Consider the following 17,308-nt stretch of genomic DNA (forward strand, 5'->3'; position numbering starts at 1 on the left):
GAAGAGGATTTCCTTTTCGGTTGCTTGTAAATGTTTATTTAGATAATTTGAGGAAATACATACTGTCCGTAATTGTAGTAAATGGAAATAGTTGCTCAGCGAAACTCCATATTTAGTGAGTAACAAAAGTATTTTGATATTATAATGCTTGCAGAGCTGGCGAATGGGAGTTTGAATCAGAGCTTCCTGGGAGTTAGGGAGGTCTCTAACGCACAGATACTGGGGCAGGCCGAATACCGACCGGAACGCAGAGCATGTGCCAAGGGGCCCTGACCTCCAGGGTGCCCACATTAATTTAGTTAATTCTCTCTCAGATATCATTAACATGGCATAAGTCATTATAAAATGTGTAGAATTGCAGAAAATTAGCTTTAAAACTGCAAATATTTCTCTCCATCCCATGGCAAAATGGGTAGAATTGCAGGAACTTAGCTTTAAAAACTAATTTTAAAGGGGTCCACACAGAATATGCTGACTGTGCCAACAGTGTAGCGCAATGTAGCAATGTTTTTTTCGTCACAAAAGGGGAGGCTCCTTGTAGTGAGCTTCGACATTCGACATACTCCCGTGCCACATAAAAAAATTGTAATCATCCCTTCCTGTCACGTTCGTCATAACGATGAGACCAAGGCGCAGCGTGAGATGAATATATTCTTCTTTTATTAAAATGAAGAACACTTCAACAAACTAACAAAATAACAAAAACGAACGCGAAGCTATAAACACGAGTGCTGACATGCAACTACACATAGACAATAACCCACAAAAACAAAATGGAAAATGGCAATCTAAATGGGATCCCCAATTTTTTTTTTTTTTTTTTTAAATTTCACCTTTATTTAACCAGGTAGGCTAGTTGAGAACAAGTTCTCATTTACAACTGCTACCTGGCCAAGATAAAGCATAGCAGTGTGAACAGACAACACAGAGTTACACATGGAGTAAACAATAAACAAGTCAATAACAGAGTAGAAGAAAAGAAAAAAGAGTCTATATACATTGTGTGCAAAGGGCATGAGGAGGTAGGCGAATAATTACAATTTTGCAGATTAACACTGGAGTGATAAATGATCAGATGGTCATGTGCAGGTAGAGATACTGGTGTGCAAAAGAGCAGAAAAGTAAATAAATAAAAACAGTATGGGGATGAGGTAGGTAAATTGGGTGGGCTATTTACAGATGGACTATGTACAGCTGCAGCGATCGGTTAGCTGTTCAGAAAGCAGATGTTTAAAGTTGGAGAGGGAGATAAAAGTCTCCAACTTCAGCAATTTTTGCAATTCGTTCCAGTCACAGGCAGCAGAGAACTGGAAGGAAAGGCAGCCAAATAAGGTGTTGGCTTTAGGGATGATCAGTGAGATACACCTGCTGGAGCTCGTGCTACGGGTGGGTCTTGCCATCGTGACCAGTGAACTGAGATAAGGCGGAGCTTTACCTAGCATGGACTTGTTGAGCCAGCCGACTAGAGCATACAGGTCGCAGTGGTGGCTGGTATAAGGTGCTTTAGTAACAAAACGGATGGCACTGTGATAAACTGCATCCAGTTTGCTGAGTAGAGTATTGGAAGCTATTTTGTAGATGACATCGCCGAAGTCGAGGATCGGTAGGATAGTCAGTTTTACTAGGGTAAGTTTGGCGGCGTGAGTGAAGGAGGCTTTGTTGCGGAATAGAAAGCCGACTCTAGATTTGATTTTAGATTGGAGATGTTTGATATGAGTCTGGAAGGAGAGTTTACAGTCTAGCCAGACACATAGGTACTTATAGATGTCCACATGTTCTAGGTTGGAACCATCCAGGGTGGTGATGCTAGTCGGGTGTGCGGGTGCAGGCAGCGAACGGTTGAAAAGCATGCATTTGGTTTTACTAGCGTTTAAGAGCAGTTGGAGGCCAAGGTTGGAGTAGCCAGGAGGAAGGCATGGCCAGCCGTTGAGAACTGCTTGTTGAAGTTTTCGATTATCATGGATTTATCAGTGGTGACCGTGTTACCTAGCCTCAGTGCAGTGGGAAGCTGGGAGGAGGTGCTCTTGTTCTCCATGGACTTTACAGTGTCCCAGAACTTTTTGGAGTTAGAGCTACAGGATGCAAATCAGAGACAACGATAAACAGCTGCCTCTGATTGGGAACCAATTCAGGCCACCATAGACCTACATATACCTAGACATACTAAAACCCCATAGATATACAAAAAACCCTAGACAGACCAAAAACACCTAGACAATACAAAAACTAAACCAACCACCCTTGTCACACCTTGACCTAACCAAAATAATAAAGAAAAGAAAGATTAAGGTCAGGGCGTGACAAAGGTCTTAACTAAGGTCAGGGCGTGACACTTCCGTAGCAATGGAGGTAGTGTTGTCTAGGCAATGAAGCTTGCTTGGTTCCTTGGTCTTATATAGAGGCAATTCATGGGCTATGCTTCAAAGTAGCATATTTTGCATTGATAAGCAAATATATTCTCAGTGACTGTTCAAACAATAAACCAAACAATATTGTAGCCTTATTTGAATTCCCCCCCAAAATGTATTTTGATTAGAAATAATAACTACTGATTCCAGGCTACTGGTAAAAACTACTGATATGTGCTTTTTTCTCCCTAACCAAAACATGATGTTCTATTTTTAGGTGATATTGAAATGAATACACAGGCAGCATTTCAAACTGGGATAATGTTTTAGGTTACACTGGCAAATATAAGAACATATTTTGTCATTAGAAATCAAATTATCTCACATGGAGATATGGGAAGCTAAAAATGCTGGCTAGCTTTCTATGTTTTTAGCCAGGCTAATGCCAGCTAGCCAGGCCGCCAGCTAACTACAACTGGCAATGGAAGGCAACTTTTTATGTTTTCACAAAATGAAAATACAAAAACAAAATACTTTTCTATTGCCCCCTTCTGAATGGGAGGGGAACCGGTGAGGATATCATTTTACCAAAAGGAGTCGACTACTCCAAAAGTCCCACTCCGCCCACGTGCACGCAAGCACGTAGGTCAATGGAGTGGAGCTTGTAGTAACCTTAAAACGTACATTTCTCTCCACAATGAAGAGCGGGCTCCTAAATTTGTTTGCCGTCGGCTCGGGGTCCCCCAACCAAATCTCGCTTAGGGCCCCCAAAAGGCTAGAGCCGGTCCTGTATAATGTGTTTACTATTATGCTTCGCTCCTGCTGTGGAGAGAAGGAGATAATGCAACATGCCAAAAGCGAAGTTACACAATCTGAGGCGAAATTACAAGCATCCAAGGCTGTTTTGGGTTTCACTTCCTCATGGAAAGACCCGATAATGAGCCAGTACAGTGTTCAGTGTAGCCTTTTCCTCTCTTCAGAAAATTGTTTGAGACAAGAATAGATCACTTCTCTAACAGTCGAAGAGAAATGTTTGGTTAATATCCCTTTGTACACTATTTTAAAAGTTTAATAACCAATAGGAGATTGTCTTAATGGAGAGCTGTGATTCCCAAGTTTTTCCACAGCTGTTTAGGAAAGTGCCCATAAGAACAATGTTGTGTTTTCGGCATCATTAAAGTGAAGAGTTATTTTATCAAATCAATTCTCTGTAATTATTATTACTGTCACGCCCTGGTCAAAGTATTTTGTGTTTATCTTTATGTATTTGGTCAGGCCAGGGTGTGGCATGGGGTTTTTGTAATTGTGGTGTGTTTGTCTTGGGGTTTTGGTGGTGGTATCGGGATTGTAGCTTAGTGGGTTATCTAGCAAAGTCTATGGCTGTCTGGAATGGTTCTCAATCAGAGGCAGGTGCTTATCGTTGTCTCTGATTGGGAACCATATTTAGGCAGCCATATTCTTTGAGTTTGTCGTGGGTGATTGTCCTTAGTGTCCTATGTGTACTCTCGGTTAGTTTGCACTAGATAGGCTGTTTCGATTACGTTTATTGTTTTGTGTAGTGTTCGTGTTTCTTTATTTGATTAAACATGAATCTCAATCGACACGCTGCAGTTTGGTCCGACTCTCCTTCATCACCACTAGAAAACCGTTACAGAATCACCCACCAACCAAGGACCAAGCGGCGTGGTAAACAGAGGCAGCAGCAACAGCAGCAGCAGGAGAAGCGACAGGTGCAGCAGGAGCAGCGACAGGTGCAGCAGCAGCAAAGGCAGCAGCAGCAGCAAAGGCAGCAGCAGCAGCAAAGGCAGCAGCAGGAGCAAAGGCAGCAGCAGGAGAAGCAACAGAGGCAGCAGCAGCATTGGGGGAGGCTGCACTCTCTGGATAAATGGACTTGGGAGGAGATCCTTGACGGACAAGGACCCTGGGCAGAGCCATGGATGGAATTGGAGCTGTCGGCGAAGCAGAGTGCTGAGTCTGAGAGTGTGGAGGATGTATTGGACAGAGTAGAAAGAAAGGTGTGGGCTTGGCATAGCATGCACGGCATACCAGTTCCAGCACCACGCATCAGGCCTACAGTGCGTCCCACCTGTTCAGCGCTGCCGGAGCCTTTCTCCTCTACAGCGCTGCTGGAGTCTCCCGCCTGTTCAGCGCAGCCAGAGCCTTTCTCCTCTCCTGCGCGGCCGGAGTCTCCCGCCTGTTCAGCGCAGCCAGTCTGCACGGAGCTGCCGGTCTGCACGGAGCTGCCGGTCTGCACGGAGCTGCCGGTCTGCACGGAGCTGCCGGTCTGCACGGAGCTGCCAGTCTGCACGGAGCTGCCAGTCTGCACGGAGCTGCCAGTCTGCACGGAGCTGCCAGTCTGTAAGGAGCCGCCAGAGCTGCCAGTATGTAAGAAGCCGCCAGAGCTGTCAGTCTGCATGGAGCAGCCAGAGCTGTCAGTCTGAATGAAGCAGACAGAGATGTCAGTCTGCATGGAGCAGCCAGTCTGCAAAGAGCTGTCAGTCTGCAAGGAGCTGTCAGTCTGCAAGGAGCTGTCAGTCTGCACGGAGCTGTCAGTCTGCACGGAGCTGTCAGTCTGCAAGGAGCTGTCAGTCTGCAAGGAGCTGTCAGTCTGCAAGGAGCTGTCAGTCTGCAAGGAGCTGCCAGGCTGCAAGGAGCAGCCAGTCAGCACGGAGCCGCCAGAGCTGTCAGTCTGTAAGAAGCCGCCAGAGCTGTCAGCCTATATGGAGCAGCTAGTACCGCCAGTCTGCCCAGCGCCGCCAGTGCCCCCAGTCTACCCAGCGTCACCAGTCTGCCCAGCGCCGCCAGTCTGCCCAGCACCGCCAGTCTGCCCAGCACCGCCAGTCTGCCCAGCACCGCCAGATCTGCCAGTCAGCCAGACTCTTCCAGATCTGCCAGTCAGCCAGACTCTTCCAGATCTGCCAGTCAGCCAGACTCTTCCAGATCTGCCAGTCAGCCAGACTCCTCCAGATCTGCCAGTCAACCAGACTCTTCCAGATCTGCCAGTCAACCAGACTCTTCCAGATCTGCCAGTCAACCAGACTCTTCCAGATCTGCCAGTCAACCAGACTCTTCCAGATCTGCCAGTCAACCAGACTCTTCCAGATCTGCCAGTCAACCAGACTCTTCCAGATCTGCCAGTCAACCAGACTCTTCCAGATCTGCCAGTCAACCAGACTCTTCCAGATCTGCCAGTCAATCAGACTCTTCCAGATCCGCCAGTCAGCCGGGATCTGCCAGAACTGCCAGTCGACCAGGATCCGCCAGTCGACCAGGATCCGCCAGTCGACAGGATCCGCCAGTCGACCAGGATCCGCCAGTCGACAGGATCCGCCAGTCGACCAGGATCCGCCAGAACTCCGCCAGTCGATCCGCCAGAACCGCCAGTCGGCCAGGATCCGCCAGTCGGCCAGGATCCGCCAGAACTGCCAGTCTGCCAGGATCCGCCAGTCTGCCAGGATCCGCCAGTCTGCCAGGATCCGCCAGAACTGCCAGTCGGCCAGGATCTGCCAGTCGGCCAGGATCTGCCAGTCAGCCAGGATCTGCCAGTCTGCCAGGATCCGCCAGTCTGCCAGGATCCGCCAGTCAGCCAGGATCCGCCAGTCAGCCAGGATCTGCCGGAACCACCAGCCAGCCAGGATCTGGTAGATCCATCAACCTGCCTGAGCTTCCTCTCACTCCTGAGCTTCCTCTCACTCCTGAGCTTCCTCTCACTCCTGAGCTTCCTCTCACTCCTGAGCTTCCTCTCACTGAGCCTGAGCTTCCCCGAGCTCCCCTCGGTCCCGAGCTTCCCCTCGGTCCCGAGCTACCTCAGTCCAGTGGGGCCCGTTGTTAGGTTTCCTAGGCCAAGGTTAGCGGCGAGGGTTGCCACTCAAGGGACACTAAGGAGGTGGACTAAGACAATTATGGAGTGGGGTCCACGTCCAGCACCAGAGCCGCCACCGCGGACAGATGCCCACCCAGACCCTCCCCTACAGGTTTAGGTTGTGCGTTCGGGAGTCCGCACCTTAGGGGGGTTCTGTCACGCCCTGGTCAAAGTATTTTGTGTTTATCTTTATGTATTTGGTCAGGCCAGGGTGTGGCATGGGGTTTTTGTAATTGTGGTGTGTTTGTCTTGGGGTTTTGGTGGTGGTATTGGGATTGTAGCTTAGTGGGTTATCTAGCAAAGTCTATGGCTGTCTGGAATGGTTCTCAATCAGAGGCAGGTGCTTATCGTTGTCTCTGATTGGGAACCATATTTAGGCAGCCATATTCTTTGAGTTTGTCGTGGGTGATTGTCCTTAGTGTCCTATGTGTACTCTCGGTTAGTTTGCACTAGATAGGCTGTTTCGGTTTCGATTACGTTTATTGTTTTGTGTAGTGTTCGTGTTTCTTTATTTGATTAAACATGAATCTCAATCGACACGCTGCAGTTTGGTCCGACTCTCCTTCATCACCACTAGAAAACCGTTACAATTACGTGATTAAACTAATCATGTAAATGTAATTAACTAGGATGTTGGGGCATCAAGGAAAATCTCAAGATTAGAAAGTTATAATTTTCCTAATATAACTTTTCAGATATTTTAATATCTGATCATTTAGTCTTCTAATTAATGAATTATTCTTCACCTCACGTTAGTCTCATTCCAAACGTCGTAAATTGTGGGTTATCTGCACGAACCCAGTCTTTGCTATGAATCATCCATACATCAATTGTCTTAATCATTTATTTACTAACTAACTAAACAATCACAAGTGTATAACAAACAAACAAACAGCAGGTATGGTTACAAGGAAATGATAGGGGATGTGACCTAGTGGGCTAAACCGGTATGGCGGCTTGGTAGACAAAGGGACTGAGAAGGGCGCGAAAGACCAAAGACAGTTGATAATTATAATAATTGAAATGCTAATCCTTTGCACATGAACACTCACTCATTTGTTTCGGCGGTTGTCGGTCTTCACATTCAATGGTACATAATTCCTAGCTGCAGACTAGTAATTTGTATCGAAGATTTGCTCTTATTCTGTAGGTATCGATAGTCTCAGAGTTTAACCACATGGTGTGGTTAAGAATTCAACAACCATAACAACCTTTGCTTATAGAGATTCGAGGTACACATGGTCTCTACTCAAACCTTAGCCCTCTCGGCAATCGAGGTACACTTGGTCTAAAGTGGGCTTCTCTAGGTGGGTTTTTTATTCAGAACAGCAGAAAGGCTGTCCCCTGACGCCAGATCAATGTCTGTGCTCATGGGGCGGGCCAATGACTTAGTTAACTTTAAAGGGAATTGGATTCTCTTTCATTAAACAGTATAAAATCACATTACATAATTTCACAAATAGCTTCATCTTTACTCATTCATTTTATAAAATAATTAGATGAAAATCTCATAACGGAGACTCTTCTATAAACAGAGTTATGGTAATGTGGCTGTATTGTCTCTCAATGAGGTCAAACTTTAAACAAAATGGACCGGTCGTAGCTATTCTCCACCGGTTACACATTCTCCAAAACATGGATATTGTTCAGTTCTCAAGTTCCTTTGTTCTACTGTGAACCTTTCTCTCTCTATACTGCATGAGGGAGAGAGTCTCCTCCAGGAATTTACGACCTGATATAACAGAGCCTGGGTGTAGGGGGAAGAAAGAGGTGGCGAGAGAGAGAGAGTTGTTGCTTGCTATATTCAAAGAGGGCCACGTCATGACAACAATGTTATCAACGCGTTTTTGAAAGTAGGATAAATGTCCCAGCCCATATTATACTGTATGTGATACTGTACATTAAACATTCACATGTCTTTTATCCTTTTGTTGGATCCATATTTCTCTCCTAATTGATGATTCTCTGTCATTTGCTACAGGAGATAAATATGCACACAGGAGACAATTGTAAAATCTCTGCTCATTCATAATTTATCCAATTGAAACAAAACCACTCCGCTACTGAATTCCCCCTACACTCTTCCAGTAAAGGCTGAATTACAGCTGCATGCATATTATGGGCTCCAGAGCCGATAATCCAGAGTAGGAGCAAAGGTACAGGACGGCAGGCAGGCTCAGGCAAGTGTCAAAAACCAGGAGGACGAGAAAAAGAGACGTAAGCTTGACAAACAAGACGAACTGGCACAGACAGACAGAAAAAAACAGGTATAAATACCCAGAAGATAAGTGGGGAAGATGGGCGACACCTGGGGGAGTGGAGACAAGCACAAGGACAGGTGTAAAACATATCAGTACCACCTGGTGTTCCACCTGGGCGGACACCTGGTTGACTGGGGTGACGGCGGTGAAAGTCGGCGATGAGGGCCGGGTCCAAATTATTTTTATCGGGAACCCAGCACCTCTCCTTTGTCCCATAACCCTCCCAGTCAACCAGGTACTGGAAACACCTGCCCCATGGTCGAACCCTCAGGAGGCGTCTAACCGTGTACACTGGCTGGCCATCGATGACACGGGGGAGGGATGGGCCTAGAAACAGAAGACAAGGGGCAGTCATACATGGTTTTGACACTGGATAAAGTATGGAGGGTACGGGGCAACAGAGGACGGACAGCAGAGGGGCTAAGGATCTTGGAACGGGTGGGAAAGGTCTCGGCTTCTGGGGGTGTAGCCGCGGCACTATAGTGGTGTGCCAGCACCTCAGGCTTGACCTTCTTAAATACCGGGCGGTGCTGTGGAAGCGAAGTAGCCCGGCCTTACTGAATCCCTTCCGGAGGTCCTGGTACTCTGTGGAGCTGGCGGAGAGGTCCGGTGCAATTTCCAAGACCCCAGGAAGACTTCCCTGGGCAGGCAGAACTGACTTCAGGCAATGAGTGTGGCAGGAAGGTCTCCAGCCCATGATGGCACCAGTAGCCCAGTCAATGGAGGGATTGTGTCGCTGGAGCCAAGAGAATTCCAATAACACGGAACCTGCAGAGACAGGGAACCTGCTCAAACAGCAGGAATTGGATAGTCTCGCTGTGGTTCCCCGACACTCATAGGTTGACAGGGGTGTTCTGGTGGGTGACCTGGCCTATAGAGCGCCCGTCCAGCGCTCTAACACCCATGGGAATGGAGAGGGGTTGAATGGGGATGCCCAGCTCGGACACCAGGGTAACGTCCATGAGACTCACATTGGCCCCTGAGTCAATGAGTACCTGGAGAGACTTGGACTGGTCACCCCACAGCTGGGTGGCATGGAGAGGGGGGCGAGTAAGGGGAGAAGAACAATTATATTTAAGTAACTACAGACAATACCCCATAATGATAAAGCTAAAACAGGTTTTTAGAAAATGTGCTCAGTACTTTGTTGAAACACCTTTGGCAGCGATTACAGCCTCGAGTCTTCTTGGGTATGACGTACCAAGCTTGGCACACCTGTATTTGGGGAGATTCTCCCATTCTTCTCTGCAGATCCTTTCAAGCTCTGTCAGGTTGGATGGGGAGCGTCACTGCACAGCTATTTTCAGGTTTCTCCAGAGATATTAGATCGGGTTCAAGTCCGGGCTCTGGCTGGGCCACTCAAGGACATTCAGAGACTTGTCCCAAAGCCCCTCCTGCGTTGTCTTGGCTGTGTGCTTAGGTTCGTTGTCCTGTTGGATTGTGAACACTCGCCCCAGTCTGAGGTCCCGAGCGCTCTGGAGCAGGTTATCATCAAGGATCTCTCTGTACTTTGCTCCGTTTATCTTTCCCTTGATCCTGAATAGTCTCAGAGTCCCTGCTGCTGAAAAACATCCCCACAGCATGATGCTGCCACTAACATGCTTCACTGTAGGGATGGCACAAGGTTTCCTCCAGACATGACGCTTGGCATTTGGGCCAAAGAGTTCAATCTTGCTTTCATCAGACCAGAGAATATTGTTTCTCATGGTCTGAGAGTCCTTTAGGTGCCTTTTGGCAAACTCCAAATGGGCTGTCATGTGCCTTTTTACTGGGGAGTGGCTTCTGTCTGGCCACTCCAACATAAAGGTTGTCCTTCTGGAAGGTTCTCTCATCTCCACAGAGGAAATCTGGAGCTCTGTCAATATGCCCATCGGGTTCTTGGTCACCTCCGTGACCAAGGCCCTTCTACCCCGATTGCTCAGTTTGCCCAGGCAGCCAGGTCTAGGAAGAGTCTTGGTGGTTCCAATTAAGAATGATGGAGGTCACTGGGTTCTTGGGGACCTTCAACGCTGCAGAAATGTTTTGGTACCCTTCCCCAGATCTTTGTCTCGACACAATCCTGTCTCGGAGCTCTACGGTTAATTCCTTCAACACCATGGCTTGGTTTTTGCTCTGACATGCACTGACAACTGTAGGACCTTATATAGACAGGTGTGTGCCTTTCCAAATCATGTCCAGTCAATTGAATTTACCACAGGTGGACTCCAATCAAGTTGTAGAAACATCTCACGGAATATCAATGGAAACAGGATGCACCTGAGCTCAATTTCGAGTCTCATAGCAAAGGGTCTGAATACTTATGTAAATCACTTTGTCATTATGCAGTATTGTGTGTGTAACGGATGTGAAACGGCTAGCTTAGTTAGCGGTGGTGCGCGCTAAATAGCGTTTCAATCGGTGACATCACTTGCTCTGAGACCTTGAAGTAGTAGTTCCCCTTGCTCTGCAAGGGCCGCGGCTTTTGTGGAGCGATGGGTAACGATGCTTTGTGGGTGACTGTTGTTGATGTGTGCAGAGTGTCCCTGGTTCGAGCCCGGGTATGGGTGAGGGGACGGTTTAAAGTTATACTGTTACATGTGTAGCTTGATGAGATGGAGAAGATATTTAAATGTTTTTTAATAAGGCTGTAATGTAACAAAATGTGGAAAAAGGGAAGGGGTCTAAATACTTTATGAATGCACTGTAGGCTAGGTGCATGTGCATTTGATGGGTGCAAGTTTCCACTAAATTCTCAGCTGCATCTGATTCAGTAATAAATGTAACAAGGTTGTAGTCTCTTGTGGACAGATGCGCTGGGCGACCGAGATTACAAAGGTTGGAGGCTCAATAAACTTGAATGACCTTACTGTGAATATGAACTCTTCAAAATGTACACTCAATAATGTTGCTTGTACTTGCCCCCCAACAGTGTAACATCTGGGTTAACTTGGTTGAGTTTACAATAACAGCTTGGACATACAGTGCCTTGCGAAAGTATTCGGCCCCCTTGAACTTTGCGACCTTTTGCCACATTTCAGGCTTCAAACATAAAGATATAAAACTGTATTTTTTTGTGAAGAATCAACAGCAAGTGGGACACAATCATGAAGTGGAACGACATTTATTGGATATTTCAAACTTTTTTAACAAATCAAAAACTGAAAAATTGGGCGTGCAAAATTAATTCAGCCCCTTTACTTTCAGTGCAGCAAACTCTCTCCAGAAGTTCAGTGAGGATCTCTGAATGATCCAATGTTGACCTAAATGACTAATGATGATAAATACAATCCACCTGTGTGTAATCAAGTCTCCGTATAAATGCACCTGCACTGTGATAGTCTCAGAGGTCCGTTAAAAGCGCAGAGAGCATCATGAAGAACAAGGAACACACCAGGCAGGTCCGAGATAAAGTTTGCCACAAGCCACCTGGGAGACACACCAAACGTGGAAGAAGGTGCTCTGGTCAGATGAAACCAAAATTGAACTTTTTGGCAACAATGCAAAACGTTATGTTTGGCGTAAAAGCAACACAGCTCATCACCCTGAACACACCACCCCCACTGTCAAACATGGTGGTGGCAGCATCATGGTTTGGGCCTGCTTTTCTTCAGCAGGGACAGGGAAGATGGTTAAAATTGATGGGAAGATGGATGGAGCCAAATACAGGACCATTCTGGAAGAAAACCTGATGGAGTCTGCAAAAGACCTGAGACTGGGACGGAGATTTGTCTTCCAACAAGACAATGATCCAAAACATAAAGCAAAATCTACAATGGAATGGTTCAAAAATAAACATATCCAGGTGTTAGAATGGCCAAGTCAAAGTCCAGACCTGAATCCAATCGAGAATCTGTGGAAAGAACTGAAAACTGCTGTTCACAAATGCTCTCCATCCAACCTCACTGAGCTCGAGCTGTTTTGCAAGGAGGAATGGGAAAAATTTTCAGTCTCTCGATGTGCAAAACTGATAGAGACATACCCCAAGCGACTTACAGCTGTAATCGCAGCAAAAGGTGGCGCTACAAAGTATTAACTTAAGGGGGCTGAATAATTTTGCACGCCCAATTTTTCAGTTTTTGAATTGTTAAAAAAGTTTGAAATATCCAATAAATGTTGTTCCACTTCATGATTGTGTCCCACTTGTTGTTGATTCTTCACAAAAAAATACAGTTTTATATCTTTATGTTTGAAGCCTGAAATGTGGCAAAAGGTCGCAAAGTTCAAGGGGGCCGAATACTTTCGCAAGGCACTGTATGTCAGCCTCACTGACTAAGGTCTGCCATACGGGTGGCCATCCCAGATTCTAATAAAATAAATATTTTGGGAGAAAATAAACACACTAATACACCACAGACTACATATCTGTAATATCTGGGTAAGTACAAGGTTGTCACTAGTTCTTTCACAGGATTTCTCTATTTATAGTGAAGTGTAACTTTATAGTTACATATGAGCCATTTCTATATAATGACTTATTACTCATTACCAAGTCAAAAACACCTATAAACAAAAGATGAGCTTCTACTTTAGTGGACTTTATTGCAACATGTAAAATTACATTACAATAATAATAATTTTTATTGTTAGATTAATAATTTGATTAAACAAAGATATAGGCCTACTCAATAAGATAAAAATAACTATTCTAGTGGTGACTCAAATTCGTAGCCTATAGTATGGTGAGTAGCCTAGACATCTAGCTAATTTAGCCTAGATAGCTAGCTGTGCGGTACTGGAATGCATGAAAAAATGCCTTTATAATAAAGCATTGCATGCATTATCATAGCTTTTGCTACTGGCATAGAGCAGTAGAGTAGAGGTGATTGCAAAAGTTGCAAACATAAGGGGAAAAGTTTATAGCCTATGCTCCGGAAAAATGTTGGCCTTTTATAATGGCATTTCATGCAATTCTGCTTCATTTTAGATGACTGAAGACTTGAGCAGATTTTTTTTTAACATCACAAATGATCGGAATGATAGCCTACTTTGACACTGACAAGCTGAGAATCTGAGATCAATAAAAATGACCCTGTCTTGAATCCATCAATAACCTAGGCGTGTGGAGACACCCATATTATACAATATGAGGAGGAAATTATAGTCCTAAAAAAGTTTTCCCGTTTCACTGACTCACCCAATGATGCACAGCTCACTCACCCGTGATTGCTGATGCCCTTGTGTAAAACAAAACTGCTGAAATACTGTGAAAGGCCTGTTTTGGCTGCATGTTCACTGACAGATTTGCCACATGTCCCCAACTGTAGGCGTGCTTTGTGATTTGGCTACACAGAATCCACAGCTAGGATATTTTTTAAATAATCTATTGATCCTCTGTGTCTAAATTATAGGGCCTACTCCTGATGAAGTCTTCTGAATTATTTAATTTCTCTCTGAACAGAGAGCAGCCATTCTATAACTTTGGCAAATGTATTTCAATTATCATGGGTGCTGTGGCACCCCCAGCACCCTTCCCGTGGCTAATATTCTGTAAGCAAATAAATGAAGTGCAATGCTGGAGAGATGAGAGTTGCAAACTCATGTCTATCAGAGCAGAGAGAGAGAGAGAAAGTGAATGTCATTCTAGTTCTGTGAGAGATCCAGGCGCACGTCTCTCTCTCTTACCACAGCAATGGCCACGCGTTCGTCTATAGGTATTTGTATTTATTAGCTGCTGCCTGGGGTCCAGCAAAATATAGGCAGTTTATACCATTTTAAAAACATTACAATATATTCACAGATTTCACGACACACTGTGTGCCCCCAGGCCCCTACTCCACCACTACCACATATCTACAGTACAAAATCCATGTGTACGTGTGTGTATAGTGAGTATGTTATCGTGTGTGTGTAAGCATGTGTCTGTGCCTATGTTTGTGTTGCTTCACAGTCCCCGATAAAACAGTTTACAGTCAAGGGTTACTCCAAGCAGTTTAGTCACCACAACTTGCTCAATTTACATATTATTTATTACAAGATTTAATTGATGTTTAGGGTTTAGTGAATGATCTGTCCCAAATACAATGCTTTAAGTTTTAGACTAACTTATTCCTTGCCACCCACTCTGTAACTATCTCCAACTCTTTGTTAAGTGTTGCAGTCATTTCAGTCACTGTAGTAGCTGACATGTATAGTGTTGAGTCATCCGCATACATAAACACACTGGCTTCACTCAAAGCCAGTGGCATGTAATTTGTAAAGATTGAAAAAGTAAGGGGCCTTAACAGCTGCCCAGTGGAAATCCTGATTCTACATGGATTGTGTTCGAGAGGCTTCCATTAAAGAACACCCTCTGTGTTCTGTTATACAGGTAACTCATTATCCACAATATAGCAGGGGGTGTAAAGCCATAACACATATGTTTTTTCCAGCAGCAGACTATGATCAATAATGTCAAAAGACACACTAAAGTCTAACAAAATGTCCTTCCCTATAAGCATGCTGAAAGTTTGTTGTCAATTTGTTTACTGTAAAATAGCATATCTGGTCAAACACATTTTTTTTCCAAAAGTTTACTCAGAGTTGGTAACAGGCTGATTGGTGGGCTATTTGAGCCAGTAAAGGAGGCTTTTACTATTCTTAGGTAGCGGAATGACTTTTGCTTCCCTTCAAGCCTGAGAGTTCCTCTGTCCAGAGTCTGTGTTCTTTTGCCGATCTTAATCTTTTCTTTTTATTGGCCAGTCTGAGATATGGCTTTTTCTTTGCAACTCTGCCTAGAAGACCAGCATACCGGAGTCGCCTCTTCACTGTTGATGTTGAGAATGGTGTTTTGTGGGTAGTATTTAATGAAGCTGCCAGTTGAGGACTTGTGAGGCGTCTGTTTCTAAAACTAGAAGCTCTAATGTACTTGTCCTCATGTTCAGTTGTGCACCGGGGCCTCCCACTCGTCTTTCTATTCTGGTTAAGGCCAGTTTGCGCTGTTCTGTGAAGGGAGTAGTACACAGAGTTGTACGATATCTTCAGTTTCTTGGCAATTTCTCGCATGGAATAGCCTTTATTTCTCAGAACAAGAATAGTCTGACGAGTTTCAGAAGAAAGTACTTTGTTTCTGGCCATTTTGAGCCTGTAATCGAACCCACAAATGCTGATGCTCCAACTAGTCTAAAGAAGGCCAGTTTTCAGCTGTGCTAACATCATTGAAAAATGGTTTTCTAATGATCAATTAGCCTTTTAAAATGATAAACTTGGTGATCCAAATCTTTTTACTATCATTCTTTATGTCATTTATTTTTCTTCTTTTTCTTCAGTTTAGTCTCATGATTTCTCAATTTGCAATACGTTTGCCAATCTGTTGTGCAGCCAGACTTATTTGTCATTCCATTTCTCTCATCACTCTCAACCATACACGTTTTCAATTCCTCATCAATCCACGGGGATTTAACAGTTTTTACAGTCATTTTCTTAATAGGTGCATGCTTATTTGTAACTGGAATAAGCAATTTCATGAATGTGTCAAGTGCAGTGTCTGTCATTACACACCACGGACCAAAAAATATTCTTTACATCAACAACATAGGAATCACTACAAAACATATTGTATGACCTCTTATACACTATATTAGGCCCAGCCTTTGGAACTTTGGTTTTCCTAGATATGGCTACTATATACTATACTATTGTGATCACTACATCAGATGGATCTGGATACTGCTTTCAAGCAAATGACTGCAGCATTCGTAAACATGTGATCAATACATGTTGATGATTTGATTATTGTGCTGCTTGTAACTACCCTGGTAGGTTGACTGATAGTCTGAACCAGGTTACAGTTTGAAGCTTTTTCTTGAGTTGGCAGCATGATGAAAGTCAGTCAATATTTAAATCACCCAGAAAATATACCTCTCTGTTGATATCGCATACGTTATCCAGCATTTCACACATGTTATCCAGATACTGACTGTTAGCACTTGGTGGTCTATAGCAGCTTCCCACCAGAATGGGCTTTAGGTGAGGCAGATGACCCTGTTTTCAAAGAACTTAAAACAGTATTTAACATGAGATCCTCTCTAATATTTACAGGAATGTGGTTCTGAATATAAACAGCAACACCTCCACCATTGGCATGTGTCTCTTTTCTGTAATGGTATAACATTGTATTGCTACCACTGTATCAAGGTATTATCTAAATCAGTTTCAGAGATAGTCAGAATATAAATGTCATCTGTTACTAGCAAATGATTGATTTCGTGAACTCTGTGTCATTATGGTAGGGATTAACTGAGCTGAGTTTGGGTCATTGATAAATCATTGTCTCAACGCAGCCTTATAATGCTGTGAAAGGATCCAGGAACCCAAATGATTTGATCCTCCTTATAAAACGTCTGGGACCTCACGCAATACATTTGTATTGGTTTTATGTCATTAAAACAGTGGACAAGACAATCATTTGTAGGCTATGGGCTACTCATGTTAAATTGGCAACAGTAATTCAACACGATGGATCGGATGCTTGAGTAAAAAGAGGATTACACACAAAACACATTTAGTCTCCGTAGCAAATTGACATACATTTGCTACGATGGGTTTGTGTCACATCACACAGGTAGCTAAATTGTATTTTTTCTTTGGTTGCGAGTGAGTTAGTTTACATGCGCAGTAATAATTTCACATTAAACTGACTATGACACTATTATGCAATAGTCATGTAAACACATTACTGGTTATTTTAATCGGCGAAAGTTAAAATCGAAGTAAGCAAACGCTGATTAAAACACCTGGTATTCTAAGCAAACTTTCTAATTATTAGGACATGTTTGGAAATGCCTGATTTACCGTGGAGCAATTACAAGTTGCGAAAACCCTATATTAAAAAGAAGCAGATAACAGCATGCCAAAAGCGCGGTCGCAGTCGGAGGCGAAAT

This window comes from Oncorhynchus tshawytscha, linkage group LG23, assembly GCF_018296145.1.
Source record: "Oncorhynchus tshawytscha isolate Ot180627B linkage group LG23, Otsh_v2.0, whole genome shotgun sequence".
NCBI lineage: Eukaryota > Metazoa > Chordata > Actinopteri > Salmoniformes > Salmonidae > Oncorhynchus > Oncorhynchus tshawytscha.